Here is a 25,629-nt window from a genome sequence, read left to right as displayed (position 1 = left end):
AATAATTCCCTCTAAGCTTTTCACCAAGTTGACGGATCTAGGACTCAGCTCATCACTGTGTCAGTGGATCCTCAACTTCCTCACAGACAGACCCCAATCAGTGAGGGTAGGAAAACAAGTCTCCCCCTCCATCTCACTCAGCACTGGAGTGCCTCAGGGCTGTGTTTTAAGCCCCCTGCTGTACTCACTGTACACTTATGACTGTGTAGCCACATCCGACACCACCTCCATTGTCAAGTTTGCTGACGACACTGCTGTTGTGGGCCTGATCTCCGACAACATCGAGACGGCCTACCTGGAGGAGATTAGGAACCTGGAGACCTGGTGCCAGGAGAATAACCTCCTCCTAAACGTCAGCAAGACTAAGGAGCTGATCGTGGACTTCACTACAAAGCAGGCGAGGAATTACAAACCCCTCATCATCAGTGGCACGCCAGTGGAGAGAGTGGACAGTTTCCGATACCTGGGTGTCCACATCACTCAGGACCTGTCATGGTCCTGTCACATCAACACCCTGGTTAAGAAAGCCCGTCAGCGTCTCTTCTTCCTCAGAAGACTTAGAGACTTCCATCTGCCACTGAAGGTGCTCAAGAACTTCTACTCCTGCACCATCGAGAGCGTCCTGACGTCAAACATCTGCACCTGGTTTGGGAACAGCACCAAGCAGGACAGACGAGATCTGCAAAGGGTGGTGCGCTCGGCAGAACGCATCATTCAATCAGAGCTCCCTGACCTGCTGTCCATCTACACCAAGCGGTGCAAATCCAAAGCTAGGAAGATTATGATGGACCTCTCCCATCCCAACAATGGACTCTTCTCACTGTTGAGGTCTGGGAAGCGCTTCCGCTCCCTTAAGGCCAAAACAGAGAGAATGAGGAGGAGCTTCTTCCCCCAGGCTATTCGGGGCCTGAACCAGGTGTAGGACTGGACTCTCCCAACACGTCACTATAAGACTGGACTCTCACACACGTCACCACACGCACCACCACACATTTCCTATAATCCTATAATTCCTATAATTTATAATCCTTATCTTTATAATCTCTTCTGCTATTTGCACATTCTTTACTGTAAATTCCTAAGTTAATTTGTAAATTTTTGTAGTAAATTGTAAATATTGTAAAACTTTTCTTCTGTCATTTAATGGTCGGGCATTGTACAGCTACAAGCATTTCACCCCCATGTCATACTGTGTATGGTTGTGTGTGTGTGACAAATAAAATTTGAATTTGAATTTGTTAGCCACTGAGGAGCAACTCCTTAGTGTTGGACCCTCCATAGCTAATCTTATGTGAAACAAAAATCCATCTTAAGATTTTCTGCTTCCCCTGGTTTACGATAATCACCATCGGTATCCAGAGCACATATACCAGAGGTAAGAGGTGGGGGAGAGATGGAGGGAGAGACAAATACAGAGGAAGAGAAGGAACATGAGGGAAAGAGGAATAGTAGAGATACTGACAGCCTTGGAAGTGTAGAAATGGATGGCGGGCAAAGCCTTCCAGCCCTCAGGAAAACAGAAGTGGGATTTTCAGGTGGGTGGTGAAATTGCTTCAGTAAGGTTGGAGACAGGCCTTGCTCACAATTGATGTCCCTCATCTTTGAAACTTTATTCAACTCTGATACTCTATTCAACACTGTCACAGAGTGAACTCAAAGTGCCAGTAAAAAAAAAAGTTCGTTATACATAACAGAAATATCTCAAAAAGTCATCCCACAAACACCGGCCAGGTTTGAAATGACAGCACAGATAGACATCGCTGCATATAAGCATAACATTGTTGCATAACAGTGCAAATCATTTTCCCATCATATGAACAGAGATGTGTGCTTTCACACAGTTTTTCATGTATTAGCACCAATTTAAAGCACTCTGTGTATATTTCCAGTACTCCCCTAATACTACTAGATCAGCAGATAAACAAATCAATCATATTGATGCCATATATAGTCAATTGTAATGTAGTCGGGGTTGTCCTACTTCTTAATTCAGACAGTGCTGCCTTAAGCATATCTTGTTCTGCACGACTAGTCTGAGTTATTTAGTGTCTGTGCATGTGACATATTTCAAAGCCACAGGCAGGAGAGCTCAGTGTATTGTGTTGAGTCTAAATCCAGAGTTCTTATTACATTTGCAATCTTTGCTGCCACTCTCATGACATTAGTCTACAAGTAAGTGCATATTTTAAACATACGCAGACATTACAATCTATTTGGACAGGCTCTTCGGGTGTGACATGGATAGGAAAGTTCCTCGTGGAATAGAAATTTCAAACGTGAGAATTTGGGCCAAGCCAACAGTTCCTAAATCTGGACAACGATCTGGTTTTCCTTGTCTAGTTCCTCACTTATTCTTTCTCTTCCATCTTAAAAAACCATGATGCCTACCAATATATTACACTCCACACTGCATTACACTATAATGCACTCCATGACAAACATGTTCTTTAAACTAAAAATCTGAAAATAGAGTCGACATTTGTTGTGTCCCTTCTTTCATTTTAACCAAACAACATGTAACCACAATATAGTATTAATATTTGGTCAACATCAAAAGATCCTGTTATATGCATCTAATGATGTATGTCGCATAACGGCCTGTTTTAAACGTTGACAGTCTCAGCTTCACACTGTGCAGCCACTGCAGAGAGGTGGTGCGTGGCTGACACAAGTGTGAGAGACAAATCAGTGTAGTAGTATTAATGGGAGTTGCTCTGACAGGGAGCCTTGCTGACCTTGGTCTTATCTGAGCGACCTCATGCATGATTGATAAATAAAAATGAAACTCAAGATGTCTTCCAAAGCTGGGGAATCTAATCTCATTACGAGCTGGTTCTTTTTGGCAAAAATAAGAACAGACCTGTTTGGTCTTGGCTGGCGAGGCAATAAATTTTGAAGCACTTTTAGGGTTTACACAGGGAGTAGAGATAGAAAATAATATTTCTGCAATGTGTCTTTGTCCCAATGACAACTGGATTCAGTGACAGGCAGCAGAACACAGGTACTAGCTTGTGTCACTTTTTGTTATCCGTATACAAAGTGATGTGGAAAAAGTTATTTCATATGGCATTTTAAACATGCCTCTCCACTTTCCTTGAGAAAATTGTTTACAATAAAGGTTATGAACTATTCAAAAAACAAAGCCCCACAGTGTTTATCTTTGACATCACAAGATCCTTTGAAGCTTCAGTTCTGGATTTGATCTGTTAATGTCTCAGCTGCATGAGCTCCAGCGCTTCATGCTGCAGAATAACAGGATTCCTTCTTTGCTTTGTTTTTTGGATGTGACTTGTTACCATTTACAGCTTTAGTTGAAAAACAGCTATTGTTGGAAATTGAGTCTCAGTTAATATATGCTAACGCAACATTAAAGATTATAATAGTAGAGTACAGTGTAGCCCATTTCATAACAGGGAGTATTGTTTTGAACTGTTAATCGATAATGCTCCCAGACTGGAAATGTTTATTCATAGATTCTGGGTTTTTCTTTTTTCTTTTTTTCCCCGAAGCTATCTCAGATCTCTGATAACTTCAAGATGAATTACGACACAGCACTGTGTGTGGCTATTAGTAGTCCATGCCTGTGACCTAGCAGAGGGTTTTACCGGGCAAAGGGTAACATAAAACCAGAGGAATTGTTTTCATGTCTCTTTCCATGGTCTGTCTTTGAGGGATGATTATCCGTATAATTACTTCCATGAACACAGAATAAAACCATGTGCCGTATATTATTTCACCAAAGAAGACTGAGGTAAACTTTCTGGAATGGTTACAGCAAGGCTGTTCAGTTATTTTTTTTACCTGTTGTTAGTGAGTTTTAACAACTTCCTAAATGTTAAGCATGTATGTTCAACACCTATATAAGCTTTAAAGTGGTTCAGAATGTACAAATTGGTATTTGAACTTTGGCTGTGGAAAATAATAATAATAATCAGGACTGTACGGTGTTTCTCCAACAACAAACCTTGGATTACCCCAGAAATTAAAACCGTCCTCAAGCAGAAGAGGAGGGCATTCAAATCCAGAAACAAAGAGGAGTTGAAAAGGGTGCAGAGAGAGCTGAGGGGACTGATAAGGAATGGGAAGGAGAGCTACAGGCAGAAGATGGAGAACCAGCTTCAACAAAACAACGTTGGTGAAGTCTGGAGAGGCCTCAGAACCATCTCGGGCCACAAACAGCAGAACTCTCTGCCTGGGAGGGATGTGAGATGGGCAAATGAACTGAATCATTTCTTCAACAGATTTGACTCAGCCATGAGGCAGTCTGCAACATCGGCTGCAGACTCACCCACCCCCACTGCTGCTGTTCCACCTCAGACACTTCACACCTCCTCTATTCACCCTGCTCACTCCCCCCCACCCCCAACAACAGCATCCAATACACACTCAACACAAGGCTCCAGCCTGTCTCTCTCAACCACCCAGGTTAGGAGGGAACTGAGGAGGATTAATGGCAAGAAGGCAGCGGGTCCAGATGGCATCAGCTCGAGGGTCGTCAGGTCCTGCGCGGACCAACTGTGTGGGGTGATGGAGCACCTCTTCAACCTGAGCCTGAGGTTGGGAAGAGTTCCACAGCTCTGGAAAACCTCCTGTGTTGTACCAGTGCCAAAGACTTCACGCCCCAAGGACCTCAACAGCTACAGGCCGGTGGCTCTGACATCCCACCTGATGAAGACCCTGGAGTGGTTGGTCCTGGCTCAGCTTCGGCGCCTAATAAGCTCATCACTGGACCCACTTCAGTTTGCCTACCAGCCTGGCATTGGAGCGGATGATGCCGTCATTCACCTCCTACATCGTTCCCTCGCTCACCTGGAGACCGCTGGAAGCACTGTGAGAATCATGTTCTTTGATTTCTCCAGTGCCTTCAACACCATTCTTCCCTCGGTTCTAAAGGACAAGCTGGAGAACTCTGGAGTGGACCATCACCTCACTACCTGGATCCTGGACTACCTCACCGACCGACCACAGTATGTGAGGACTCAGGGCTGTGTGTCGGACAGGGTCGTCTGCAGTACGGGGGCCCCACAGGGAACGGTTCTGGCTCCGTTCCTCTTCACCATCTACACTGCAGACTTCTCCCACAATTCCACCCAGTGCTTCCTGCAGAAGTTCTCTGATGACTCTGCAATAGTCGGCCTCATCACTGATGGGGACGACAAGGAGTACAGAGGTCTGACCCAAGACTTTGTGGACTGGTGCCAGCTGAACTACCTCCAGATCAACGCCAGTAAAACCAAGGAACTGGTGGTAGACTTCCGCAGGCACAAGCATTCTCCACTGCAACCACTGAACATCCAGGGTATGGACATTGAGGCTGTGGACAGCTACAGGTACCTTGGTGTTCATCTGAACAATAGACTGGACTGGACTCATAACTCAGACGCCCTCTACAGGAAAGGGCAGAGCAGGCTGTACCTGCTGCGGAGACTCAGGTCGTTTGGAGTGGAGGGCCCACTCCTGAAGAAATTCTATGACTCTGTTGTGGCTTCTGCTATCTTTTATGGTGTGGTCTGCTGGGGCGGCAGCATCTCTGCTGGGGACAGGAAGAGACTGAACAGGGTGATCCGAAGGGCCAGCTCTGTTCTAGGATGCCCTCTGGACCCAGTGGAGGTGGTGAGTGACAGGAGAACGGCGGCTAAGCTGTCATCCCTGATGGACAACATCTCCCACCCCATGCAGCAGACTGTGACAGCACTGAGCAGCTCCTTCAGTGGGAGACTGCGGCACCCACGGTGTGGGACGGAGAGATTTCGCAGGTCTTTCCTCCCCACTGCTGTCAGACTCCATAATAAAGACTTTAACTGATCAAGCACACACATCCATACATATGCAATAATACTAAGTGCAATAATCCTTTCTGTCATCGTTGTATTTTTACTCAGTTGTATATAGTATTTGTATTTGTATTCTATTTTTATCTTATTGTATATTTATTTTATTTTATTCTACTGTATATAGTATTTTATTTTATTCTATTCTGTACAGTTGTGTACTGTATTTATTCTTATTGTATTCTAATTTTTGCCTCATAACTTTTGCACTGTCCACTTCCTGCTGTGACAAAACAAATTTCCCACGTGTGGGACTAATAAAGGTTATCTTATCTTATCTTAATCACACAATTAGCCTCCAAAAGTCCTCCAGCTAATTCTTTTTTTTTTTTTTTTTTTTACTAAGGATATGAATATACTCTGACCAAACCAAAGGAACATTTTGTTTTGCAAGGGAAGAGGGCTGTTTAAGAAAAACAGTGTTTACAGTAGGTGGCACAAGTTACTGTAAAGAGTGCAGATAAATCCATTATGCTTGGCTTAAGTTACCGCTGGCAAAATATCTTGTTTCAGAGATTTACAGGTTAGCAAAACTGTGTGATCACAGCCTATAATGCCATGTAGAATCAAAAGTCACAGCAGAACTCTGGTGTCTTTTGATATCCAAACATAAATCCAGATGAAACAGGAGTTTACACTTGATCTGAGCTTCACAGTGCCCACAGTGGGGAAATGCATGATTTATGTATATATTCCTTCTTTTGCTTCTTGATCTATTTATATAAACACAAAACACACATGTACAAATAGCACAGAGCTACTTATAATTATGCACGTGTTTTCTTCATCATTATTCTGCCCAACACAAAAATTTGCGAACCATTTTAATTTGTATTTTTTTTCTTCTTTGCTTGTATCTTTCTGAGTCACTCCTCTCGTTTTTATTTTGAAAGTTTGTGTTCCTTCCTCGTGTGAGCTTTATGTGTAGGTTGTGAAGTAAGATACTATAAAAGGGCCTCTGCTCTAGGTGGAGATAACGAGCATTCAGACTCATCTTGAATTTTTTTTGACTCTATTGCCGCAGATATTCCCACTTTGCCTCTTTTTTAATGATACATCTCCGTAAAATTACTTTTAGTGGACAGAAAATTGTAACTTTCATTAATAATTAATATGCTGGCTGTCATATAATACACATCATATAAAAAATAATAACTTGGGTAAATATTTGAGTTAACATTTCATCTCCTGCATGAATATGAAATACAGTAGAATCAGAAAGAATAATCTGGTTCTAACTTAAGGTTTATTGTTATATTGTTAATCTATTTTTGCAGATCTAATATAGTGAATGCTTTGCATGCTTCATTTATTTCACGCAGGTATTAAAAAGCTCTGTTTGAGAACCCAGAAATCTTTTCAGTGCTACAGAGAAATTGATACTGCCGACAAAATTAGAACCTCCAAATGTCACCATTTTCAAACAGACAGTAACATTCACAAATATCAAAAACTGAGTATTCAAAGTTTATGGTATAAAAATACCTATCAAACTCCCTGCATGACAACGGTAGAAATAAGTGTTTAATTAAAGACTGAAACATCAAATTCAGAGTTTTTTAAATAATAAAAACTTTTATGACTAATTTTTTTCAGTTATTAGAGTACATTTCTTAATTTAACTGAATAAGTTTGTGGCATGAAGGCACCAAGACTTCCCACATCAATACAAGTTTTCTGCAAGGTAATAATGCTTTCATGTCATTTTAAAACTATACATTCGACATGAAATTGAATAAAAGGAAGATTAACCTGATCGAATGATTAATTAATTAATGACTGTCTGGATAAATTACGTTTTCTGTAGAAACTGAATTGGAAAAATGCATGGTCTATTAATATGTTAAAAGTCTGGAATACTTCTACTTCTAAGTGCATATGTAAACTGCACAATTTAAGCTGAACACAGAATCTTTCCCCCTTCAGCAAATGGCTTTAAAAACAAACTCTGCACATATATTATTCTGCAGCGTGACACCCCAGTGAAGTAAGAATAAGAAAAAAATGATTTTTGCCTGTAGATGTGCAAGCGAGCAAGTTATCAAAAAATGGCTATAAATAATACTTAAAAAATAAGCTCACTTATATATTTGCAAAAGGAAACTATCCACTCAATAGACAATTTGGGTATATTCGCAGCTAATCTCTCATAGTGTGTCTGATCAATATTAGTGACAGAAAAAAATCATTCTTTGTTCCTGCCTCCATTTTCTTCCCTCAGTGTGCTGCCTGACACAGTAGGGAAAGGCTTCATGAAACATGTGGTGGTATATTTAGCTTTGATGCTGAGCAAAAATACTAGATTAGTGGACTGAATATAGGTGATGCAGTGGTTAGTACTGTTGCCTCAGAGAAAACTGGTCTTGGCTTAGAATCATATGCATATGGGGCTTTTCTCTGCATGTTCTCTATATGACAACTGGGTTCTCTCCAAGTATCCAGCTTCTTCAAACAGTGCAAAGACATGCATGTTGGGGTAATTGATGATTCCATACTGGCTGTAGGTGTGAATGTGAGTGGTGTGAATGTTAGTTTGTCTCTGTGTGCTGGCTCTCTGATACACAGGTGACCTATCTATATAATGACACATGTCTTGTACATGTTGTGGTTCTTTACTGTCACCAGGCAGCAAGTGCCAAGAACAGGGGGTCTGTGGGCTTGTCTTGCTTGTGCTCCTGTTCATTCTATAAACAGCCACAGAGAAACATGATGTTACAACATATGAAAAGCTGAAGTGAAATAAGTGTTAAAAACAATGAAAAGTATCCACAGGTGTCACAATATTGTTTGCAAAAAACTCATTTACAACTTGTGAGCTAATTGAACAATTATAATAATTATAATGATACCACCAGGATTTACTAAATAGACTTTCAAAATATTATTCAGTATGACTCAAAAGATGGAACTGAGCTTATAAGCTCAGGAGGAAAGTGCTTCTAGAGGTCAAGTGTTTTTTCACTTTTTGGGTTTCCATACAACCATGAGACTTTTGCAACAACTGCTATGGCCATCTGCATGTCCCGCTGCATTGGCTTCATATTTCTGACATCCATGCTTTATACTGTCTGTGGAAGTGAATTGACCAGTTACTCCCTTTGCCCACGTCGACGCCTCAGCATCGTAATTCTGCCTTTGGAGTCCAGCCCCCCAAAACCATGAAATGGATAAGTGCTTACAAAAATAGATGGATAAAGTAAATGCACGTTTAACGTTTAATCTATTTTTACAACAAAAATAAAAGATATCTTTGTAATTGTGTAGGGATAACTTCACTGACTAATACCACGTTGCTAGCCAGGTGTTGAGAATCATTGAACAAATGAATGAGTGCACAGGAAATACAGTTATGTCGACAAATGTTTGGACACGGACCCAACTGTCAGAATATTGGTTTTTATATGCCACCTCAATAGATTTAAAATAAAACAAGTTACAGCTGAAGAGCAGAGTCTCAGCTTTAGTGGATGAACAAAAATATTGCGATAATTACAGCCATTTTCCCCCAATTTTCAGGGGCTCCAATATAATTGGACCAACTGATATAATCATAGATGTTTTAATACATTGTCAAGAATCCTTGACTGTTGGAAGTTGTTAACATCAAGGATTTTTTTTTCCTTTACTGCAGCTGTCTTTAGCTGTTGTTGGCTTGTCATTCTGTCTTTAGTTCCATCTTCAAAAAATAAAATGTATGAAATTTTGTGAATGACTCAGCCACTGCAGAATTTGATACTTTTTCACCCTCAAAAAAAAAAAACTTCCAGGGTTTCTTTTGCAGTATGTTGTCATTGCTCAGACATTGCTGAACTTCATTGTACATTATAAGCATTGAACAGAAGAGAATGGGCAAAACTGAGGCTGAAAAGTAACACTGTGTGGGAGGACTGAAGTCTCACAAGGTTGCAGATGATATTAACAGCAACAGATTGTTAACATGCCACTTTAATAATAATACCAAGTGGGATTTGTGTTCTGGGATATAATGAATGCTCGAATGCACTCATAGTTCATTCTTTCTATAAATCTGGAGGTTATATCATATGACAAAATAAGAACAATCACCTACTACGAAAACAAGGTTAGCCTACAGTGTAGAGCAGGGGTGTCAAACTCAAATACACAGTGGGCCAAAATTCAAAACTGGAACAAAGTCGCGGGCTAACGTTAATATTTATTGAAATATATTTATTCATCCAGATATAAGAATGAATCTTTTCTTATGGACTCAAACACGTTTTGCTGAAAATCTGAATGTGGAACAAGCAAAGCTTAATACTAAACAAAATATATATTAGCTGTATAATACCAGTAGGCCAGCTCTAATAGTAATTTGGTAGGGCTTCGCGGGCCAAATGTAATTAGGCTGCGGGCCAAATTTGGCCCGCGGGCCAGAGTTTGACACCTATGGTGTAGAGAATTCAAAAATTAATAAGACTTTGAAACAGCAAAAACATTTTTCAAAAGAAGAATGGCAGCTGTTGTGTATAAATGACCAATTATCAACTACATTGGACAAAATGAAAATGATAAAACCAAGGAAATAATTATAACAAAGCTGGACTTCAAATTTGCAGTAATAACCAGTTTATAATGAGAAGAAAATGCTGCAGCTAAGGGTAGACAGCTTTTTTTTTCAGGGGTCTGCTCGCATTATCCAACCTAGTCTATCCTTGACTCACCCAAAATTGTTATTTTCACACTGCCAAAAAAGAAAAAAGAAGTGAAAAATTTCAAATGATATTCACATTGTCTCCAACCAGGTCAGATGCAAAGGACTGCAGTTAAACATGGGTGCACCAGCCCTCTCAGAGTATGGGCCAGTGAGGCTTTATAATAACCCTGCCATTGTGCCAATCCCGAAAACTCATCTGTGACGGCCAAATTGGCAGCCCCATCGTGTAGTTAAGTGCCTAGCCCCAGAGTTTGCTGGGTGGTCCATTTACCAGTCAGCCAAAGGTGATTACTTTTAATTAGAACCAAATTTTTGTTAGAGCCAGCTGCACAGATGTTGCTGCTGTATATCAAAACAGCAAAACCAGCAATGTGCAACAGATAAATAATAGAATATTGCCCTCGTGTTAGATGCCTTGGTGATATCTAACCAATGCCAAGTGCCAATTTCTTTTAAAAAAAGAAGCATTTTCACAGCTTTATAAGTTAGCTGTAATTCAACAGGTGTTTCAGGCTGATTGGAAACTTGGATCAGGGAAAAGAGGAACAAAGAGAAAGAAACTAAGACCTAGCTAAAAAATAAAGGTTTATATAGGTCTTACTTTAGCACAACCACATGTGTTATCCCACCTCTCAGATCATACTACAGGGAACAGGATTAATAAAGTCGTCTCTGTCATTAAATGAGCACAAAGACTATAAAAGTTCAAGATCTAACTGACAAAATTCTCTTCTAAGGTGAACTGAAAAACAATCAAGCACAATTCTGAGCACACAACCTTCAAAAACTTCTTTTTAGTACTTAATGTGAGATGTTTTTCTGTGCTTGAAGAAAAAGAAAGTTATTTTATATTGTTTAGCATTGTGTCTCAGCCATATGCACCACTTAGTGTACTTTATCACTTGCATACCAGTTCAGGAGCCTGTCACCTCTATACATGCACTAATTAGAGTGTAAGGCAGTGCTTTCAAGAACAGCAATTTACACTGTGTTCAATGAATCAATGTGATAAGAGTAACATTTGCTACTTAAACACATTTTCAGTGAAAGGTAACACTGCTTTACAAAAGGATCCTATGCAGCTTTGCTAAGCCTCTCATACATGACTGTAAGTCCAGCAGATACAGAGGAAGATTAGGATTCATTTGAATTTGTGTTGCTTATCATATTCTATTCTAGTTGGAATATTAAGTCTAGTATTCACCCCAATTTAGCTCTGTTTTTGGTCTCCACCAAGTCCTAAGGGATATCCCCTTCTCATTAGCAGCAAAAGTGCCACTGTGTTCAAAAGCAAATTCAAAACAATGAGTTGCAATGGGCTATAAAGCACTATAGAAATAATTGTTCACATCTTTGGGGGTCTAAGACCTAATGTAACTGATTTTAAACATCATGAAGATTTTCTAAAGCTCACATTAATAGACCATTTAATTATTATCATCATCTTGTAGACATAGACATAGAAACTACTTTTAATTTTTATCTCATATAATTGTTAATAGAAATTCTTTCTCCTGTGCTTTGAAAACTCACAATCGCATCCCCTGTTTCACATCCAGCAGTATGAGGAGGTAGAATTCAACTTGTGAAATTTAGCAACTTTAAATTCTGTTGCTACCTGCGGCCTTGAAAACAGAACCTTTGTCATATTTATTTTTTATGTGTTGCAGAAAAATCATGGAATGAGCCTACTATAATTTGCAGAGGCTGTGTGAAAGGCTCTGGAGTGACTGGATAGCTGATATAGCAGCCTATTTTCTCCCTTGTCCTTGGTGCAATCACTTTAAATGGAGGTTTCAGTCAAGTATTTCAGTTGTAAATGTGAGGAAGCTACTCATTTGCTAAATTCGTAACGGTTACCTAAACTGAAATGATCATGCAAACTTACAATATGTCTCTTCAACTCACTTAAAATGCATTTGGCACAGCAGGGCAAAAAATATGATTTATCACTTTTGGAAAAGGTCATTGCGTTGCAGTGTAATTTGATGCAGAGTCTTTGACAATACTTTTAATGGCAATTATCTGGTCATCATGAGGGAACTCATCTCACGGTTCAAGACCAATTTAAGATTTCTAAATTAGACATTAAGAGTTTGTCGTCTTATCATTATGTTGACTGCTCTAGAAACAATGTGTGTCCATACTGGCTCAGTAAACTGTCAGTGAAGATTGTAGCTGTATTTGAATTCTGGTTAACAGTATCTTAGCGAGATAGTAGATATTTTTCATCTGGTGGTTCAATGGTCTGACCTTTTAAACAATTGCAATGTTGCATTGTTATGCATTTCTATCAGTAGCACAACAGCGCTGACTAACATTTCTGCACTCAGATTTGTAATAATGCCTGTGCAGTCTTCAGCTTGACTCATTTGAACTTTTAATTTATTAAGTAGAATATATATACTTTTAGTGAAGCAGTAGAGGCAAAAAAATAATGACTGACCTTGCAGTATGACCTCACATTTCAATATCAAGTTACTTTTTTCCCAAGAGGAATTGTTTTCACAGGCAAGTACAAAATGGAGACCACTTAAAGTTTTTTCTATTACTATTCTTACTTGAAGATATTTGGATTGCATTGTAATTCCAGCCAGAGTGAGGAAGGGTAACAGGCAGTATACTTGTTGTACTTCTACCAAGGAGGGAAATTTCCATACTGGATTGGTTTAGGCTCAGGTTAACAACTACCTCTGTTGGTCAAAACTGTGCCAGTGGAAACTGTGCTACTATTGGCCAAAGACAAAGGAAGAAGAAAGGGGGAAGGTGTCTTACAAGGCTGCAAGAGCGAAACAAAGGCAGGAATGTGGAGGTAAGTGTAGGGACTTATTATATAGGGGCAATGACTGGCAAAGAGAGAAAGCTGATATGGAAGAGAGAAGAAAAGTGTGTGCAAGAGACCAGGTGGAAGGGAAGCAAAGCCAGGAGCACTGGAGATGGATTCAAACTGTATGCGAACAGTGTTGTGGAGCTGAAGAGAGAGTGTCAGGCAAGATAATGAGTTTGAAACAGGAAATCAAAGATGTGATATTGAATGTTGTCAGCATATATGCACCACAAGCCAGAAGTCAGTTGGAAAAGACAGAGAAACTCTGTTGGATAAAGTGATCGAGAGTGTTCTCAGGGGGAGAAGGTGGTGATTGGAGCAGACTTCAGTGGACATCTGGGTGAAGGGAACAGAGGTGATGAGGAGGTGTTCGGTAGGTATAGTGTTAGGGAGAGAAATTGGAAGGGCAGATCAAAGTGGATTTTGCAAAAAGGTTGGAAAAGGCTGTGTTGAACACATACTTCAAAAAGAGGGAGGAACATGGGTTGATGCATGAGTCAACACACGGGTGGACTATTTCTTATGCAGAAGTTGCAATCTAAATAAGATAAGAGTTTGCAAGGTGGTGTCAGGGAGAATGTAGTGAGGAAGCACTGCATGGTAGTCTGTAGGATGACATCGTGGAGAGGAAATAATGAAGGCACAGATAAAGATTAAGTGGTGGAAATTAAAGAAGGAAGACTGTTGCATACAGTTTAGGTTGAAACAGGTTCTGAGTGGCAGAGAAGAGTGACTGGATGACTGGAAAAGTACAAATGTAGTGCTGAGGGAATCTCCCAGGAAGCCATTTGATGTACTGTAAGAAAAAAGGAAAGAAGGCAAGAACACTTGGTGATGGAATAAGGAGGGATGGAAAGTATTCAAAGGAAGAGGATGATGATGAATGGGTTGACATTCATGTTCAGAGATAACGCTGTGATCTGCAGTGAGAGAGTAAGAGTAGGGAGCAGGTGGAAGAGAGCCTGGAAAGGTGGAGTAATGCTATGGAGAGAAGAGGAATGAAAGTAGTATAAGCAAGACAGACATATGTGTGTCATGTGCACCACAGACAGAAGTAAGGAAGAGAGTCAAAGCATGATTGAGTGGAGACAGGTGTCGGCATAATTTGTGACAAAAGGATGGCAGCAAGAGACAAAGGGAAGATTTACAACATAGTAGTAAAGCCTGTTATGTATTTGATTGAAAATGGTAGCATTGACAAAAAATAAAGCAGGCCAAGCTGTCAAGCAGAGTTGAAGATGTTGATTTTTAGTGGGAGTTAGACAAGATCAGAAATAAGAATATCAGAGGAGCAGACAAAGTTAGAGAGGCAAGTATGAGATGGTCTGGACATGTGCAGAGGGGGCATAGTGGGTATATTGGACAAAGGATGCTGAAGATGGAGCTGCCAGCCATGAGGAAAAGAAGAAGACCACAGAGAAGATTCACGGATTGAGTGAAAGACGACAGAGGTTGATGTGACTGAAGAGGACTGATGATCTGATGCACTCTAGCAGCACCTAAAAGGACCATTTAAAAGATGTTTTCTTTCTTATTATAGAAAAGTCCAACTTTTCTAGGACATAGCATTGCAGACGTTTAGAGCTTAAAAAACAGAAAAAGAGAGCTGACAAAAGAAAGAAAAGCAGAACACTTACATAATGCAGAATACTGTATAGCAGATACGTGGTACTTTACCTGGTACAAAGTAACTATACTTCAACACATACTCTTTTATCTGAAATCCAGTCTACACCGCTTAAATTACTCAGTTACTCTGGTGCAGCGTTTGTCAATGTGTTCCTTAAGTGGGAAAATCACAAATCAATTTTTTCCCAATTATAACAAAATACCAAGCATCACAATAAACCAGTCTAAATATGCAAGTGGTCCTTGACAATCTTTTTATGTTTGATTTTTAACAGAAACCAGAATTGTTGTTATTTGGAAAAGCCTATAGGCTGTGTCCTATAGTCCAAAAAATATCTGATTAGAAAACTCATTTTGAAAACTTCTTCCATGCTGTCTGTGATTGTCCTCCAGCAGCTAACCCTTCCAATGACATTCCCAAAATACACAGTAATGATTTGCTCTTTCAGTCCCACAGTCTCTCCAGCACCCACTGGAGTACCTATTTTTCTAACTAAGGCAGCGAGTAGGTTGATTTTCATTGCCTGTTCTTAGCTTGTTTCTTTCCTTAAAAAAAAGAAAAATACACCAACACTGCAACGATTTGCACATTGGTTATGATAAAGTACTGCACTGACTGTAGCAAACTTACACCATTACACTGAAATATGCACTGGAAAAAGAAGCAAAACAGAATAATTCGACTCTTGTACCACTTCAGAATTCACACATCTGGCTAAGGGCACGAAAAATAACTTGAGCAGAAACACTTTTCAAACTCATAACAGCAATGAATATTTTCAGGAATTTTTTTCTGGTAACTCCAAAGTCCCTGCTGAGGACATGGTGCACAGTGTCAAATGAAAAGCATGGACGCCAGCAAATTTCAAATTCTTTTTATTGTTGCCCATTTTCTGCTTGCTTGCTTATCAATTTTAGATCACAAACACTATGTACCTTTATTGTCAAGATTTTGCATCTGGAGACCACCCAAAAGAAACCAAACCACACCTGCATCAACTGTGGGTCAGTAAAATAAACACTAAAAGCTAATATTACTGTCATCACTATACAAGTTTTGTGCACCACAACTAAAATCCATAGTTTAGACTTTAAAGAATTAGCAATTAAAAGCAACACAATTGTCACATTGGCTGTACTGTAATCAACTTCAGGGTCCTACAATGTTGAGATAGCAGAACTGCGACGGCCCAACTGTTTGTAAAAATACATCCAAGTGCTACAAAAAAAACAATAGTCATTGTTATTTGCAATATCTCAATTCGTGCTCTGCCATTTGTTTTTTACTCTGTTTTTAATAGATGATATATAAAATGGTGAATGAATATATTGTGTTGTTCCTGTCTAAATGCATTCATGTTGCAAAATATAAAATGGCAACAATATAACCCCCCCTACAAGAATCCCAGCAGTGAGGATCAGTAATATGTTAATCCCATTGAACTCGAGACACTGTCTCATGGGTTTTAAACTTTAAGATGTTTATACTGAGCACAAACACTGCCTTTACAAAGCATGGAACGCAATTCAAGGTCATATTTAGCACACTCGTTTTCCATCAGAATGGCCTATAGTGAATGGATTTGATCCTTTGAATAGTGCTGACTCTATGTGACCCTAACTAAAGAAATAATTTTGCATAATCCTTCATCTTAAACCGTAGGCTAAAGCTTCCAAGATTCTATTTTTACAACTGTTAATTTTCTGTTAGTTGCTAGAGCTCAATCAATGTTGGTAGATGTTTGACATCTTAAGTCATCACTCTAATGAGTGTTGTTAATTAAGGTAATTAAGGAATATCTGCCAGCACCTATTTCTGTACAGTCTGCTATTAAACTTGAAATAAGGATGTAACAAGTAAAACAAAGCATATGTTTAGAAAACCACAAAAATGAAAAGGTTATTTTATGTAATCAGTTTCAATGACGTGCTTTTTTAAAAAAACAAAAAAAAAACAAAAACATTGCAAACTGATTGAAAACACTAGAGATTTGTTCCTGTATTAAGGATATAGCTGCTCTATCTCTGAAGAATGCTGCCAAAAGTGTGTAAAAGAAGTTACAGCTTGTTAAGTTTTGGCCTGACAAGAAAATAACTAACATCTACAAGGCCATACTTCACATATGCAGGACAGTTTACATGCACAATGCTTTTGACCTCTCTTGGCTTGAGCTAGAATATTGATCTTTTCTTCTTGATGACAACCAGGAGTCAGCTGTAATTGATCCAAATCAATTAAAGCGCAAAGTTTCCTGATAGCCATCAGGAAACTTCACGGTGTGAAAGCCAATAGTATCTGAGAATGCACTCGTTTACTGCTCTGCACACATACACAACTCTTAGCTGATGCCAAAGCACTAGCATTGATAAATTATCTATGAGGAGAGCTCCGGTCTGAGCACAAAGGAATAAATAACTGTAGCTTTTTTGTTGATTTTTTTTTTGACTCACCAAATCCGATCCAGGAAATTAGAGATTAGCGCAGCACCTACAAATGCATTTCGCCCTTCTAATGAGGATCCTATAATATTTAATTTTGAAAAATAAGATTAATATTTTTTTATTTGTTTTGTTTTTTTTTAGAGATGGACAGAAAAAGAGCATGTCTGATATATACGCTCACATCTACACATAGTATGTGCCTTGACCGACCTGTCAGAGACTATAAGAGTGGATGAGAAAAACACAATTAGACATTTTCTTCAGTAAAGGTCACTGTGCAAAATAGGAGCAGTTGTATAACTAAATGACAAACGATCTGACACCTGTAACTCTGACAAGCGTCTCACATGAAACAATAAATGATATTAATAAATTATGTGCTTTTACTACGTCGTGACCTCCTTGTATCCCTCCTTTACAAATACAGTTTATTTTTTAATGGTTACAGACTGCTTCACACACAGTAGCAGTGAAATTTCTCATGATCCGATGAGGCCATTATTTGAAAACAAATCTTTCGTTTTTTTTATTAGAAATTAATTTCCTAAATTCTCTGGTTTAGTCTGCAGAAATACACCCTGAAATCTATGACATTATAAAAACAAACTGCAGTTTCTAGTTTCTAAAAGCACAAAACAAAACCTAGTGGTTCACTGCCAGAAAAGGCATACTCTGTTTATCATTGCCAAAAAAATAAACTGTTTTTGGTTCCATGATTCATCTCCGCCATATGTTAATCAGGACTGCATGCACAAACATTTTCACACTTACTAATATTATTACTCTTAGCGCTCAGATTACTGTGGGTTCCCAAGGGACCTCAAGCATCTCAAATATATGATTGGCTAGGATTGATATTTTTTTTAGAAAAAAAAAATAACAACATCTAACTAAGAAATATCTCTCCATTTCCAGCGAGATCATTTGAGTACAAGTAACAACTATGCACTGCACAAACACAGATGCACAATGCAGCAGAAGCATCGGAGACAAAGGCAGACCTCTACAGGCTGTCCATTATCGTTGTTTTTGGCTGGTTTCACACGTCTTCAGGCACAAAATATGTTTACAGGGTCAATCACCTGCCACCTACTCAGTCTGAGTAATTGGAAATGACAACTGTTACATATTGCATCTCCAGCAGAGAGGAAATTTAGTTAGTGCTTCTGTGCTTCAGTAAATACTTATTGCATCAGCAGGGTCCCTTTTCACTTTACATAAGCAGCTGCTCAAATGACCTCAAGATGTTGCTGCAATGAATTTACATTGCAACTTGATCTAATGGTAGCCAATAAAAAAAGCTAAGAGGAAATCTTGAATGTGCGAAATGCAGCGAGAAGTGGCTAAGAGTGTCTCTACTTTCAGGAATACTGAAATATTTACAGTACAATAAATGCAGATACTGTCTGAATGTAGAAACATCATACAAGTACGGTGCAGAATTATGGTTTTATATTGCATTCGGAATCTTGTTTGCTTTTAAAATATATAGCCATGTAAGGAATAGCAGTCAGTAAAATCAATATCAACATTCTGCTGCCACTGTAATGAACACTTCAAAGGTTCATACAAGTAAATATTTGAAAGAGCCAGAGTGATTCATAAATAAAAAATAAAAATTAACTTAATGCAGCATTACAGAACCTTAAAATGCCAAATGATGACTGAGTAGTTCAGCATCTCTCTGTGCTGCAAGAGTCTAGCTAGTTCTACTTGTACAACAACAAAAGCTAATCTCAAAGGATGTTATGTGTCCTTCAGCCTGCTTCCCTTAAATAACATAAATAAATAACAGCACCACCCAAAGTGAACAGCAGCGCTACTTGCTTCAATTACTGCTGCAGTAGAAGTAATGAGAAACACTCTTCAAGTGTGGCCAATATACACTATAGGGTAAGAAAGAAAACACATTTTTAAAATAAAACTGAATAAATTTACCAGGTTATCTTTACGGGAATTGATACATAAACAAACACAGAGGCAAACCAGATTTGCATGCTTACTGCAAACAGAAATTACGATGTGTGATGTACAAAATTACAGAATTATTAAACGTAACGTCTAAAAATACTAGGGTGAATGTTATGCGTAGACATGTGTTTGATATGGACATTTATTCATTGCACAAACTCAAAGCTATCTTTGTGCTGCAGCTAATTTTATATAAGGCATCGTAAAATAAGGTCTCTAAAGTAGCACGTGTTTTATAAAAATATACACGATTAAGAGAGGGATCAGATCAGAAATCCAGCATTACAAAACTTGGAGTATCATCAGTATCTTGGAGTATCTCCACTGGACTGCTGCATGTGTCAGTAATATGTCAGTGGTGTGAGCTAGAAGACATCATTTCACTGGTTCTTAATATATCATTAAGTCCTGTCACATAATATCATGTGTCTCTGTGACATCCTGGAGGACTGGTTGTCTTGGGTACATGTCATGCAACTGCCATGTCATACAAGTGAACTTCTATTGCATACTGGGCTGTCCTTTCTCTGAAAATATCTCCTGTTTTTTTGCTTTGTTTTGCCCATTTTCATGTAACCACTTAAACAAGACCACCTACAAGAGAAACTTGAACACTAAATATCTTGAAATCGATTTGTCAGAGGGAATTTTTTTCTCACTGCAATAATGAAAAATGGAAGATCAATCGAGGACTGAAATGGAAGAATGCTTATTGGCATCTGCGGTGAGGAGAACTGAGCATTAAGTATACAATGGCATTTTCCTGCGTATGGTGATTTGACTTTAGTGTTTAGTCATTCAATAAAAGCAGTGTGACATCTCTGCCTGGCTCACGTTCCCTAACACTTACGCCGGATAAAAATAAACAAACTTTAAGATGAATTTACACTGATAGCCTCAAAACAGTTGTCTAAAATGAAGACGACCTTTTAACTCTCTGAGGCTTATAGATTAGAATCAGGCTTTTAAATAGATCTGTAACTGTTAGATCCACAATAGGATTCATATCTCATCTTATATAAATATTAGCACAAGGCCGATAACATCAGTATAACAAAATGAACCTCAATGGTTGCAGCAAGGTCACAGCAACCCTTTCAGCTGAATTGCTTGTGAAATTTTAAATAGCTCAGTGAAGGGTCAAGCTCCCCTGATCATACCAACAGGAAATGATACAAGTTATGTTCCATTATTTTATTTTAAAAATAAAGCTGCTTTTAGGTTTTGTTTTTTGAACTGTTCCACAACTCATCGTCCACAGCTCTGCCACTTCTCTCAGATGCCAATGGGCATCCAAGCGTGGAGTAACAGTGTCAATCAATACACCACCCAAACTCACAATGTATGCAAGTGCAGAGCTTTATTTTAAAGCTGATTCACTGGAATTAAGACATTCCTGCTGTCATTTTCTTTGACCTGCTTGTCTGCTTTATTATTAAACATACAACACAGTTAGCATTCTTGCAAAAGACTGTGAAAAGTAATTTGTCATCTTTAAACACTGGTGTCAACCCACACTTGAACAAATATACAAAATAAAATGTACACATATACCCTTCATGTATTTATAAAATATGGCTTGCATTATGGTCCTTATCTACAGCTGTTCAATATTTATACCTAGCAGTTAGCCTACGGCACATATTTTGTGCAATGAATCCCAGAATGCAAATGCAAATGTTTTCAGCTATGCCTGAGCATTCCAACAGGCATTGCTGGTCAAACATAAATGAAAAGAAATCAACTAATTTATGCAAATTTTCACATTGTTAGCAGTCTAACGAATTTTAATGCAGGTTATCAATTCTAGAGCGAGGAATTCACAGGAAAATAAGAGGCTTTGGCTTACTAAGCTGCTGTCTGCTGCACAAGCTATCAGTCAAAGAGGATATTAACAGAGTACGGGGACCCTCTTTAATCAAATTTTGTCCAAGGAAGCACAACTAAGATCATCTGCTGTCTCTCTTTCATACCAGCCTTGAAACAGTTAATGAGTTTGTGCACATATAAAACAATTAATGTTTTACCTTCATCACAAAACTGATATCTCTTAATATAAGTCGATGAAACATTTAAATAAGAGGCGATACAACACAGCTGTGAACATGTCCCTGCTCCTTTTTTTTTTTGAATATGTCGCTAGCATCAGTTTTATGATATAAAAAGTAAACAACTTAGATGTTATTGATTATATGTCATTTTTAAATGGCGCACAAATCACAGGATCCTAACTTTTTGGAGGCAGGTAAATATTTTGTCTCAGCTGCAGCATTAAAAAAAAAAGACAAACAAAAACAAAACTGACTTAACAGGCACAAGTGAGCTTTCCCTCCTAATTGTATTTAAGCTCAGATTTTGCTATGGATAAAGAACTTTATCTTTTTGTAGAAAGAGTTCCCTGAAGTGTAAACAAACAAACAATAATTCATTTTCCAAACAGAAAGTGCTGATTACCTATTTTAATTAGCTCAATTTTTTTGTCTGACTTCCCTGGTGGCCTTAGGAGCAAAGTCTTTCTTATTTACCCACTAAAGACCAAAAGCATGTAAAGAAGGAAAATGTGTGTTATAAAGTCTGTGGTGCACTGGTCCAGAATATTTAATGTAAATAAAGCTGTCAACCGCTTAATCCCAGGGGAAAATGAAAAGTGACTTAACTGCTGCGGGGGAGAGAAATGGGCCCTCAAGTTGTGACTATGCATGATTATCAAGTGTGATTGAGGTAATGCATTATTGACCTGAAACCGCCTGTATTATTTATGTGGATTAATTATCAGGTTTTTAATGGAAACCATCACTTCATGTTATTGTGATAAACAGGAAAAAAACACTTATTTAAACCCTGAGCTTAGAGATTTGTTTTGTGTAAATATTAACTCATTAGTGCATGAAGATAAGCATCACTGGGTATTAAAGCATAGGTCTGTATACAGTTTTACCAATGCCTATGATTACAGAGCTGCTGAGAACTGAATAAACTTTGCATAAGGTTAAAGCGACAAGCGAAAGAAGCTTTTTATAGTTTAAAATCTTATTAAAATGGCATCTGAGGTAAGGCATTGTTTGTATTTGCTGCTTGTTCTGTTACTCAAGGTGACCTGTACGCTTTAATCTGACCACTCTTGCAAATGAAAAAGTGAAAGCATATGATGGCTAACAACCACAGGCTCAAACAGCAAACTGGAACCGTAACTGCATCAAGTCATAACACATTCTCATATTGCGAAGGAACATCTACGACTTATTTCAAGCTACACTAACCATTCTCTAATCTCTTACAAGTTCAGCAGGTAAATTACATTTATATGAGAATATTTCTGTTGTTTCGTACCACTGACTCTGAAATGATTTCCACAACAAAAGCAGGCCTTACGACACATGCGGTGCAGTGACTGGATTAACTATTTAGCATAATGCAAGGCAGCAACACCCATGGGTAAAATCACTTCTAACAACTGTGTGACCAGACATATCTGGCGAATGGTGAAGCTGCTATGCCAGTGAGTAACATGTTCAACCTGAGATTTATCACTGCTTCTTTGTTTGCAGCTTACCCCTCTGAAGATGATAAGCAGTATCTGAAGAACACTTACCTTGCCCCCCAACGCTTACCTTAACCAACCGTGTGCAGCAGTGAAGAAGCAGCCACTTGAGTCTGGAACGCCCACTCTTGATCTGTAAAGACCTCTGCTTGAATGAAGTACCTAGTAGTATGATACATAACAGGTTAAGATTCATCATGCTGGTATATACTGCAAATCTCTAAGCGAATGCTGCACTTTATATTAAAAAACTTTAGGAAAACAGTGACAATATAAAAAACACACCCCTATTTGTAAGAATTATGAGTAAAACCATGAGTTATTACTTTGTGGTTGTATAACTCTGCCAAGCATTTAAGTTGCAGTTTATATTCATGTCTGTCCAGATGACAGACAGATTTAGTGGCAGATTTTATTAGTGTCCCAATTCACTATGAGACGCAAAATGAAATATGGTCACAATCTCCCCTTCTGCTCTTTAGTTATGGCTTTGAGTAATGGCCAAAAAAGGACTTTGGCAGAACATAAAGATGTTGCCATGAAGTTGACCTTTGAACTTTTGCATATAAAATTGCTACAACTTTTTTTTGTCCTCTCAGACATTTGTATGCAACTATATTCTCAACGGCATCATATAAGGTGTGAAATCTGGAGTCAAAATGAACTGTTTTATAATCTTGGAGATTATATGTTTTGTTGGAATAAAGCCATATCAGCTTTACTTTAAAACAAAATAAGGCTCTTTGTGCACATTTATCACAGATCTTCTAATATCCAAGATCATAATCAATGCAACATCAGCCACAGCAATAAAAATCAAAAACTCAAGTGTCTCCATTATTGCAAAACACAATATCCTGATTTTCTCACACGTGTATTGCTGCAAACAAAAAGGAAATACTCGTCTGTCTCTCTTTTAACACTGCTCATTGTATATGGTCCCTTCCATTCTTCTCTGAGGACGATATTTCAGTTTTATGTTTTCGGTACTGAGCAGTGAAGTGGGAGGAATGTCTTTGTTTTGCGCTCTAAATAATGAGACTGAACATCTGATTGTGTTGATATTATAAAAACCCTCTGTATGCATTTCTCGTACTGCCAACTTAGGACTGATAAAGTCTCTTTCCTATACTTGTTAAGTGCAACTATGCAAATAATTGTATTTGTCCTTTAAAAGTGTAGCTTTCTCACAGCGTGTGACCTTTCAGAATATGTAAAGCCATTCATCTGTAGCTCTGTGTCTGACACAAGAGTCGAATGATAATGTATTTAACCTGCCAGGCAGAACCTTATATAATAAAACTGAACCACAATACAGGAAGAATCTAAGGGTTCCAGTTATTTTACATTAGATACATTTGTATCCAACCGTGATACTGCTTTTTACTATGTTTCCATTTTTCACAAATAAAGAAGATGCCAGAACATATGCAGCACACATGAAAGTATTTCCAGCTTGGCCCTGCTTCCACATGAAGATTTTAAAGATGCGCTGATGTGTATTGATTGATACACTGTTGTTGTTCACAAAGTCGTGTCCCCTGTGTCTTATGAAAACTGTTCTTAATAAGGACACAGAAGGTGCCATTATTGCTCAATCTGATGGATGAGGTGTTGGCTGGAATGTGAAACTGCCTTGGCCTCCGTTTTGGTTCAAGAAAGTGCTATTCCTCAAGGGGAGACATGCTGTGATTGAAGTATTTACGACAAGACAGAAATGTGATGGCATAGAGAATGTGGGTGACAGTGACGCATGACTGAACAGATTACTGTGTACAGACTGTAGAGCGGCCCTTTGAATTGTGATGCCTCACTTTATTGTGCCGAGGTTAAAAGGCTTACCTCTCAGGGAGCTGCATTACTCTACCCCCTGCTCGTTTTGATATAGCGGTCCACAGAACAAAGGCCATGTCAGCACTGCCAGACAAACCCCCAGCAGACAGTTTGGTAAACTCAAAAATGTACTCTGACAGGACAATGACCAAGACTGATAGAGAGATAGTTTCTTTAACATCTACAGGTCTCCTACTGCATGATAAAACACGTCTGCCTCAAAGCACTCATTATTTTCCACAACAACCAAAAGTCTGTTCGTTTAATACAGCCAGAGGAGAGAAGTGCTCTTGCACAACTTGCTTTAAAAGCAGGAGACGCTACTTAATGCAGTGCAGCACTTTTAGCAAATGCAGATGACTACTTGAATGTGCAGTTTCTCCCCCTCTGTAGTTAATATTAATCATGGTGAGTAGCTTTAGTGTTCTTCGTAAAAGCACAGAGGAAAAAAAAGAATGAAAAATTTTGCTGCCTAAATTCATCCAACTCAAAATTCTGCATTTCCCCTTCTTAATTCTTTGTGCACTTAAAAGGATTTAATACAGAATAATGTTTCACAGTCATCACGCAGAGCTGCAAAAAAAAAAAACCCTTTTACATTTGCATTAGCCAAGTGCAGGAAGTGATCAAGTGACACTGGCTACAGATCGTGGCTCTGTAAATGTTCATACAAATGAAGTGATATGATTCCATGATGTGCACTTCTGCTCCTTCACAGCTCCTCTAAAATACTGCTAACTAACTACATGTACACTTATCTTAGCCTGGGGTCGGTTTCTTGGAGCTAATGACATTATTTTTCACATAAATCCCATTGGTTATTTTCCCTGCATCTTTAGTTTTTAAACCAGGCTTTCAAATGTAAATTCAAATTTATTCA

The 25,629-nt window shown here is 38.6% G+C and overlaps 1 protein-coding gene across 1 annotated transcript in view; it reads right to left on the bottom strand.

Moving 5' to 3' along the window:
• The window catches only part of tenm4 (teneurin transmembrane protein 4), a 198,046-nt gene that overhangs the window by 165,238 nt on the left and 7,179 nt on the right, over nucleotides 1–25,629 (bottom strand). Inside the window, exon 3 of the mRNA XM_085244029.1 lies at nucleotides 22,987–23,078. The gene's annotated coding sequence lies outside the window, so the exon portion shown is untranslated. The remainder of the gene's footprint in view (nucleotides 1–22,986; nucleotides 23,079–25,629) is intronic.

This window comes from Mchenga conophoros, linkage group LG14, assembly GCF_057382185.1.
Source record: "Mchenga conophoros isolate Kocher_MC1m ecotype Shallow Benthic linkage group LG14, M_conophoros_male_GT1.1, whole genome shotgun sequence".
Classification (NCBI taxonomy): Eukaryota; Metazoa; Chordata; class Actinopteri; order Cichliformes; family Cichlidae; genus Mchenga; species Mchenga conophoros.
This window is presented reverse-complemented; position numbering and strand designations above follow the sequence as displayed.